The sequence below is a fragment of the Microtus oregoni genome, unplaced genomic scaffold, assembly GCF_018167655.1.
Source record: "Microtus oregoni isolate MIOR12 unplaced genomic scaffold, Mior012 000000F_ref0000247, whole genome shotgun sequence".
NCBI classification, from domain to species: Eukaryota; Metazoa; Chordata; class Mammalia; order Rodentia; family Cricetidae; genus Microtus; species Microtus oregoni.
In genome coordinates, this window is record NW_024543059.1 from 10,942,474 (window position 1) to 10,952,403 (window position 9,930).

A 9,930-nucleotide genomic window follows, 5' to 3' on the forward strand; every position below is an offset into this window, starting at 1 on the left:
ACCTGTGAGATCAGTTCTATGAACCAAATATTATGACCATACTTTTCTTATTGTCATATTTGAGGGAGTGTGTGCTTCTCATTAAGGTTGTGCTAAAATGTTTGGACAATATTGGAATTCTTAAGTTCAGATAACCTAGATGGTCTATTAAGTGACCTAAATAGGAAGATCTTCTAGTATCTTAGATTAGAGATAGAGGAGAGGCAAAAGTAATACGGATTCATAATGTCTCATCTCATCTCAGAGTTGTCCCCATGCAGTGAGATCAGCATACATGCCAGCAGTCCTGGAATATTCCCTGGGTTCCACCCTCATGTCTGCAGCCAAGATCCTCATTATTTCTCCCCTGATCAAATCTGATCTTTATCAATTTATACAAGAATGTATAGCTTTTCGTTTCCTGTGGAAACCTAAGTACAATTTCTCCCCAAATGTAACACATTTCCTGATTTCCATTCTGAAGACAAGACATCCCTAAGGTATGTAAGGTGGTTTAATTCAGGAGTTCTGTTTACAATCCAAAGTCTCCCAACAGCTGCCTTTCTCTGATCATTAGCATTCAATATCAACAAAGTAATATATGAGTTCTAAACTCCCCGTGTTATAATGTTTCCCATTCTCATGTTTCTTAATTTTTATATTACTTATTCTTTCTTTGAAAACTTTATTGTTTTTAAAGTATTTATTTGTCTCTCTGTCATCTATACCCATTTTCTTTCCTTTGTTCAGCACCTAAGCACCTGTTTAGGCATAGTGTACCTTTTTAAAGGTTGACTTGTCTGATTCTGACTTTCTGCAGTGATTTCTGATCCCATGAGCCAAAACTTAAAGAGTCAATCCTTCCACTATGTGGTTCTTTGCTGGAAGCTGGCCTCCAGCCCACAGGCAGTGACCAGGAGCTGTACTTCTATAGAGCAAGAATTGGCTAACTGAGAGATTGAAGTACTAGGAAATCATACCCAAAACTTTCTTGGCATTTTAGGCTATATTTTCCTATTGAAGTACCATGCTCACATTAAATGTAGCAAGCTTACTTTTCAGACTATCTTTGGATCACCAGCCTCTGAATAATTACATGGAGATTTATCATTAATTATGGATGTTTGGCTTTTAATTTATTCTTGTCCCCAACTAGCTCTTATAACTCAAATTAGCCTGATTCTCTTAGTCTGTTTCTTCATGTCCAACTATCTCCATGTCTGCTGTTAAATTTTCCAACTCTCTTCATCCAAGAGTTTTCTCTGTCTACCCAAGAAATCATGCCTACTCTCACCTGTCTAGCTGTTAGATATTCAGCTCTTCATTAAACCAATCATCATGACACTCATTTACACAGTATAAGCAAATATTCCAAAATAATGAAAAACCCTAGAAACTTCAATAGGAACCTTTTTTGGCTAATAAACAGGTTTGGAAAAAACAAGCATATATAAGATTAAATTTAAAAGTCCAAGAGTCTTCTTATATACAAATGCAAATAAACTGAAAAAGTAATCAGGAAAACACATTTTATATTAACTTCAAATAACATAAAATATCTTTGGGTAGCTCCAGGTAAACGAGCAAAAGATTTTTAAGATAAAAACTTCAAGTCACTGAAAAAAAAATGAATTGAAAAGGAAATCAGAAGATCCAGAGATCTCCCATGTTCATAGACTGATAGGATTAACATAATAAAATGAAAAGTAATCTACAGATTCAATGCAATGTCCTTCAAAATTCCACCACAGTACTTCACAAATCATTCAAAGACAGTTTTCTCCTTCATATAGAAACACACACATACATAATCAGGATATCTAAAAAGTTACGAAAAATAACACAACTGCTGGAAGTATCATTATTCCTAGTTTTAAGTTTTATCAGAAATCTATAGTAATAAATAAGCATAGTATTGGCATAAACCTGACACATAAATCAACGGACTTGAACTGTAGATCTAGATATTAATCCAAACATTGTGGACACATGATCTTTTTTTTAGAGATGCCGTAAGCACACACCAGAGAAAACACAGTATCCTTCAACAAAGTCACTCATCAAAATTGAACAATAATTCAAGTAGATCCAGACTTATCAGCTCACACAAAACTCACGTCCAAATAAAGAAAGGACCTCAACATAAAATCAAATACACAGGACTGGCTAGAAAAGAAAATGAGCGATGGCTTTGAATGTACTGTCACGGAAAAGCCAACTTTGCCAGTGCAGGTTTGCTTGAGCAAACCTAGAAGTTTTAAACATGGGAGAGCTGTCCCCATTTCACATCTGATGGATCAACTCTACAACTATCCAGGTCAAGACCCATGGTTATGATTTTGTCCACCTCATTATACACCCCATCGATGATCTGCTAGAGCATGTGAGGGAACCAGAACTTCATAGCCAAAGCAGTAGGATCTCGACAATACAGGACAACAATAGGCTATCCAGGAGGAATCCTACTGAGGAACGCTCATCAATAGGGTATTAGAAACCAGAGGCCTTGAACTAAACCAAAGACCCTGACATGAACACTTATAAGGAAAGATATGTGGACAAACGGGTCATGGCACGACTCACCCTGTAACACTGCAGTTCCTTGATAAAACTTTTAAGTTTTTTGATGTTTTATTTTACTTCCTTTCTTTATTCTTATACTTTTTTTTCTTTTTTTATTGAGAAAAGGAGAAAAAAAAACAAATTTCCACCTCCTCCCAGCCTCCCATTTCCCTCCCCCTCCTCCCACCCTTCTCCCCATCCCCCAACTCCTCCACCTTCCCTCTCCAGTCCAAAGAGCAGTCAGGGTTCCCTGCCCTGTGGTAAGTCCTAGGTCCTCCCCTCTCTGTCCATTCCTAGGAAGGTGAACATCCAAACTGGCTATGCTTCCACAAAGCCAGCACATTACGTAGGTTCAAAACCCCGTGCCATTGTCCTTGGCTTCTCATCAGCCCCTATTGTCCGCCATGCTCAGAGAGTCCAGTTTTATCCCATACTTTTTCAGTCACAGTCTAGCTGGCCTTGGTGAGCTCCCAATAGATCAGCTCCACTGTCTCAGTGGGTGGGTGCACCCCTCGTGGTCCCGACTTCTTTGCTCATGTTCTCCCTCCTTCTGCTCCTCATTGGGACCTTGGGAGCTCAGTTCAGTGCTCCAGTGTGGGTCTGCCTCTATCTCCAACCATCACCAGATGAAGGTTCTATGATGATATGCAAGAAATTCGTCAGTATTGCTATAGGATAGGGTCATTTCAGGTTCCCTATCCTCAGCTGCCCAAGGAACTAACTGGAGAACTCGGCTTGGGCTACTGGGAGCCACTCTAGGTTCAAGTCTCTTGTCAACCCTAAAGTGGCTCCCTTAACTAAGAATTGTGCTTCCGTGCTCCCCTATCTAACCTTCCTTTATCCCAATCCTCCTTTTTCCCCAAGTTCCCCCCATTCTCCCCTTCTCCCTTTTCTCTCCCCATCTCCCCTTACCCCCATCCCACCTCACCCCAAGATCTCAATTTTCTCCCCGGCAATTTTGTCTACTTCCAATAGCCAAGAGGACAACTATATGTTTTTACTTTGGTTCACCTTCTTCCTTAGCTTCTTTGGGATCACCAATTATAGACTCCGTGACCCTTGTTTATGGCTAGAAAAGAATTATGAGTGAGTACATCCCATATTCATCTTTTTGGGTCTGGGTTACCTCACTCAGGATAGTGTTTTCTATTTCCATCCATTTGCATGCAAAATTTGAGAAGTCATTGTTTTTTACCACAGCGTAGTACTCTAATGTGTAGATATTCCACACATTCTTCATCCATTCTTCCATTGAAGGGCATCTAGGTTGTTTCCAGGTTCTGGCTATTACAAATAATACTGCAATGAACATAGTTGAACAAATGTTCTTGTCATATGATAGGGCATAACCCCAACAGCACAGACATTAAGGGCAACATTGAATAAATGGGACCTACTAAAACTGAGAAGCTTCTGTAAAGCAAAGGACACTGTCACCAAGACAAAAAGGCAACCTACTGACTGGGAGAAGATCTTCACCAACCTCGCAACAGACAAAGGTCTGATCTCCAAAATATATAGAGAACTCAGGAAACTAGACTTTAAAATGCTAATTAACCCAATTAAAAAATGGGGCACTGAACTGAACAGAGAATTCTCAGCAGAGAAGTTCAAATGGCCAAAAGACACTTAAGGTCATGCTCAACCTCCTTAGCGATCAGGGAAATGCAAATCAAAACAACTTTGAGATATCATCTTACACTTGTCAGAATGGCTAAAATAAAAAACTCCAAAGATAGCCTTTGCTGGAGGGGCTGTGGAGGAAGGGGTACCCACATCCATTGCTGGTGGGAATGCAATCTTGTGCAACCATTTTGGAAATCGGTGTTTCGGTTTCTCAGGAAATTCGGGATCAACCTACCCCTGGACCCAGCAATACCACTCCTGGGAATATACCCAAGAGATGCCCTATCATATGACAAGAGCATTTGTTTTTATACTTTTTTTTATTAGAGTGTTATGCCCGTGCAAAGCTGAGATGTAAAAGGGAAGCTAAATGAATGTTATCAAGACACATAAAGTAAAAAACACATATAGTAAATAAATAAGCGAATAAATAAATAAGAAAAAGGAAGAAATAAAAGACTCAGAATCATTTTTGTTTTTCAACTCTTTTTTTTTTAATTGAGAAAAGGGAAAAAAGTATCCGCCTACTCCCAGCCTCCCATTTCCCTCCCCTCCTCCCACTCTTCTCCCACTCCCCCAAACTCCTCTCCCCTTCCCTTTCCAATCCATAGAGCAGTCAGGGTTCCCTGCCCTGTGGAAAGTCCAAGGTCCGCCCCCCTCCGTCCATGTCTAGGAAGGTGAACATCCAAACTGGCTAGGCTCCCACAAGCCAGAACATGAAGTAGGGTCAAAACCCCGTGCCATTGTCCTTATCTTCTCATCAGCCCTAATTATCTGCCATATTCAGAGAGTCCAGTTTTATCCCATACTTTTTCAGTCACAGTCCAGCTGGCCTTGGTGAACTCCCAATAGATCATCCCCCTTGTCTCAGTGGGTGGGTGCAGCCCTCGTGGTCCCGACTTGCTTGCTCATCTTCTCCCTCCTTCCGCTCCTCATTGGGACCGTGGGAGCTCAGTCCAGTGCTCCATTGTGGGTCTGCCTCTATCTCCATCCATCACCAGATGAAGGTTCTATGGTGGTATGCAAGATATTCGTCAGTATTGCTATAGGATAGGGTCATTTCAGGTTCCCTATCCTCAGCTGCCCAAGGGACTAACTGGGGACATCACCATGGGCTCCTGGGAGTCACTCTAGGGTCAAGTCTCCTGCCAACCCTAAGGTGGCTCCTTTAAATAAGAATTGTGGTTCCAAGCCGGGCGGTGGTGGCGCACGCCTTTAATCCCAGCACTCGGGAGGCAGACGCAGGCGGATCTCTGTGAGTTCGAGGCCAGCCTGGTCTACAGGAGTTAGTGCCAGGACAGGCTCCAAAGCTACAGAGAAACCCTGTCTCGAAAAACTAAAAAAAAAAAAAAATTGTGGTTCCGTGCTCCCCTGTCCAACCTTCCTTTATCCCAATCCTCCTGTTTCCCCAAGTCCCCCCACCCCCTCCTTCCCTTCTAACTTTTCTCTCCCCATCTCCACTTACCCCTTCCCACACCACTCCCAAGATCCCAATTTTCTCCCTGGCAATTTGTCTACTTCCCATAGCCAAGAGGATAACTATATGTTTTTCCTTGGGTTCACCTTCTTATTTAGTTTCTTTAGGTTCACCAATTGTAGACTCCGTGACCCTTATTTATGGCTAGAAACCAATTATGAGTGAATACATCCCATGTTCATCTTTTTGGGTCTGGGATACCTCACTCAGGATAGTGTTTTCTATTTCCATTCATTTTCATGCAAAATTCGAGAAGTCATTGTTTTTTATCGCAGCGTAGTACTCTAATGTGTATATATTCCATAATTTCTTCACCCATTCTTCCATTGAAGGGCATCTAGGTTGTTTCCAGGTTCTGGCTATTTCAAATAATACGGCTATGAACATAGTTGAACAAATGCTCTTGTCATATGATAGGGCATCTCTTGGGTATATTTCCAAGAGTGGTATTGCTGGGTCCAGGCGTAGGTTGATCAAGAATTTCCTGAGGAACCGAAACACTGATTTCCACAGTTGTTGCACAAGATTGCATTCCCACCAGCAATGGATGAGGGTACCCCTTCCTCCACAGCCTCTCCAGCACAGGCTCTCATTGGTGTTTTTGACTTTAGCCATTCTGACAGGTGTAAGATGATATCTCAAAGTTGTTTTGATTTGCATTTCCCTGATTGCTAAGGAAGTTGAGCATGACCTTAAGTGTCATTTGGCCATTTCAACTTCTTCTGTTGAGAATTCTCTGTTCAGTTCAGTGCCCCATTTTTTAATTGGGTTAATTGGCATTTTAAAGTCTAGTTTCTTGAGTTCTCTATATCTTTTGGAGATCAGACCTTTGTCTGTTGCAGGGTTGGTGAAGATCTTCTCCCAGTCAGTAGGTTGCCTTTTTGTCTTAGAGACAGTGTTCTTTGCTTTACAGAAGCTTCTCAGTTTTAGTAGGTCCCATTTATTCCATGTTGCCCTTAATGTCTGTGCTGCTGGGGTTATACATAGGAAGCAATCTCCTGTGCCCATCTGTTGTAGGGTACTTCCCACTTTCTCTTCTATCAGGTTCAGTGTGTTCGGGCTAATATTGAGGTCTTTAATCCATTTGGACTTGAGTTTTGTGCATGGTGATAGATATGGGTCTATTTTCATTCTTCTACAGGTTGACATCCAGTTGTGCCAGCACCATTTATTGAAGATCCTTTCTTTCTTCCATTGTATACTTTTAGCTTCCTTATCGAAAATGAGGTGTTCATAGGTTTGTGGGTTAAAATCCGGGTCTTCTATACGATTCCATTGGTCGACTTCTCTGTTTTTTTCGCAAGTACCACACTGTTTTCATTACTGTAGCTCTGTAATAGCGTTTGATGTCAGGGATGGTAATGCCTCCAGAAGATCCTTTATTGTATAGGATTGTTTTGGCTATCCTGGGTTTTTTGTTTTTCCATATAAAGTTGATTATTGTCCTCTCAAGATCTGTGAAGAAATTTGATGGGATCTTGATGGGGATTGCATTGAATCTATAAATTGCCTTTGGTAGAATTGCCTTTGTTACTATGTTGATCCTCCCAATACAAGAGCAAGGGAAGTCCATCCATTTTCTGGTATCCTCTTCAATTTCTTTCTTCAATGCCTTAAAGTTCTTGTCAAATAGATCTTTCACTTCCTTGGTTAGATTTACCCCAAGATATTTTATGCTGTTTGTGGCTATCGTGAATGGTGAAGCTTCTCTGATTTCCCTGTCTGCTTCCATATCCTTTGTGTATAAGAGGGCAACTGATTTTTTGGAGTTGATCTTGTATCCTGCCACATTACTAAAGGTGTTTATCAGCTGTAAAAGTTCTTTGGTGGAGTTTGGGGGTCGCTTATGTACACTATCATATCATCTGCAAATAACGAAAGTTTAACTTCTTCCTTTACAATTCGAATACCCTTGATCCCACTATGATGTCGTATTGCTATTGCTAGAACTTCAAGCACTATATTGAATAGGTATGGAGAGAGTGGACAGCCTTGTCGTGTTCCTGAGTTTAGCAGGATGGCTTTGAGTTTCTCTCCGTTTAATTTGATGTTAGCTGTCGGCTTGCTATAAATAGCTTTTATTATATTTAGGTATGACCCTTGTATCCCTAATCTCTCCAATACTTTTATCATAAATGGATGTTGAATTTTGTCAAATGCTTTTTCAGCATCTAATAAATAAAAGACTCATAATCTTAACCTGCCTTTTAGAGGCAATGAAACAGCTAAACTTTCTTTCCTTGGATTACCCATGAAATCACCTTTTCTGTTCTAAGCTTATAAATAATTTTAATCTTAAATTATGCACATTTCCATGCCCCGGAACCAGGACTAATCAACTAAATAATTATAAATTTAGGAATCAGAAAATGATTTGAAAGAAACCTTCTGAAATTATTTAAAGACACATAAAGTATTGAAATTTACATTAGTTTGCTTTTTGTCTGTGGTATTGAGATCAGTTGAAGTCAATGGTTTTAATTTCTTATAAAACTTTTTAAAATTTCTGGAAATTATTTTGCGTTTTTCCCCATGTGATACTTTCTGAGATACTTAATAAAAGAGAGACCAAAGCCTTTGGATATGGATAGAGAAACACAGGCACAGATTGACAGCAGAGAGATAGACATCAGACAGATTGAGTGACAAAATACCACTTGGTCAGGCACAGATTCAAACTCATGTAACAGATAGGCAGATGAATGAAAAAAGGATCAGGGAAAGAAGTAGAGAAGTTTAATCTGGGTTGGTCCTTGGTTCAGCTATACCAAAGAAAGGTGTTTTAAATTTCTTTTCCTTACTGCTAACCATTCACATTTTTGGTCTATCAGTAATGTATTAAAACCTTTGAGGCACAAGATTGGATGTTCTGGGTGGAATCACCTCAAAACAAAAGCAATTGCTTTGCATTAGGGTATCTTTCTCAAGCATCCCATATTAATGTAAGAAATAAGTTCATTTAAGACCTATCAATGTACTATCTTATTTGCAATATATATTCTGTATTGCTATTATGACACAAAATTTCTTCCTGGAAAATTAAATTAGCAGAATCTGGATAGATGGCTCCCTGCTTAGAAGCATTATCTGCTTTTCCAAAGGTCCTGTGTTCAATCCCCAACAACCATATGGTGGCTCACAACCATCTGTAATAAGACTTGGTGTCCTCTTCAGGGAGAGACCTGATAATTCATCCTTAGCAACATAGACCATGAAATCCAATATGAACAAGTTCAATAGAACTGCCATATACAGGCTGCCCATAAATTTTTCAGCATTTCCAGGGCAGAAATTTAATTTTCATTTTCAATCATTTAATCCATAAATTATAGAATTAATCCCCAACAAGCATTCTTTTCAAATGTAAACATTAAAATGCAAGAAATTGTCAGGGACCAGCTTCAACAAAAATACCATTTACCAGGACAGGAGCATGGGAAATAGAAGAGTTAGTGAAGAATATGAAAATGCAAGAAAAAACAATAAAACAGAAAACATAGAAGAGTATTGGGAGGGAGTTCCAGTAAATACTGAAATTCAACTGCATTTAATTTTTCGTAAAGTTTTGTACCCAAATGCAAGAAGGGGTAGAAGACAGAAGACTTCTTTAACATGATATAAAGGGCAACTTGAACAGTTACTGGTTTCAATACTTCAAGCATTCAGGCAATTAATCCATGAGGAAAACATTCTGTGGTTTAGACAGCGAACCCACCATAGACCAAGTATCATGAAGGCAGCCACTCCCAAGGGTAAACCTCCTATTACAAAAGAAAGAACAGAAATATGCACTGACAACATGACTGTTGTCATGTGTAGTGGATCTGCCTGTATGGGCCACCTTAATGTCAAAAAGACCAAGTAACCACACCCTAGATCACCATGTGTAACCCTTGTTGTTGTCAATAATTTTGAGCAACCTCAAACTCTCTGACTTTCAGACAAGATGGAAATGGCATCACATATTTAGGCCTCCACAAGAAATCAGTGTCATAGATGAAGATCCATGTTGATGACAAAATACACATTATTGAGAACTGAGGTCTTAGACATGTTTTAGGACTCTAATATGCAGTAACTTTCTAGCCTTGATATTCAGGTAGTATTGACCGGTTCTGGATTTGTAATCTTGACTGAATTTCTTACACATGTGACTGTGTGCATTAGCAGGCAGTCAGATGTGTGTGAATCATAAGTGCATGCTCCATTGACATAGGACAACACATATGCAATACTATTTCCAACCACGAACATTATTGTTCATATTGCCTGTATGTCTATAATAA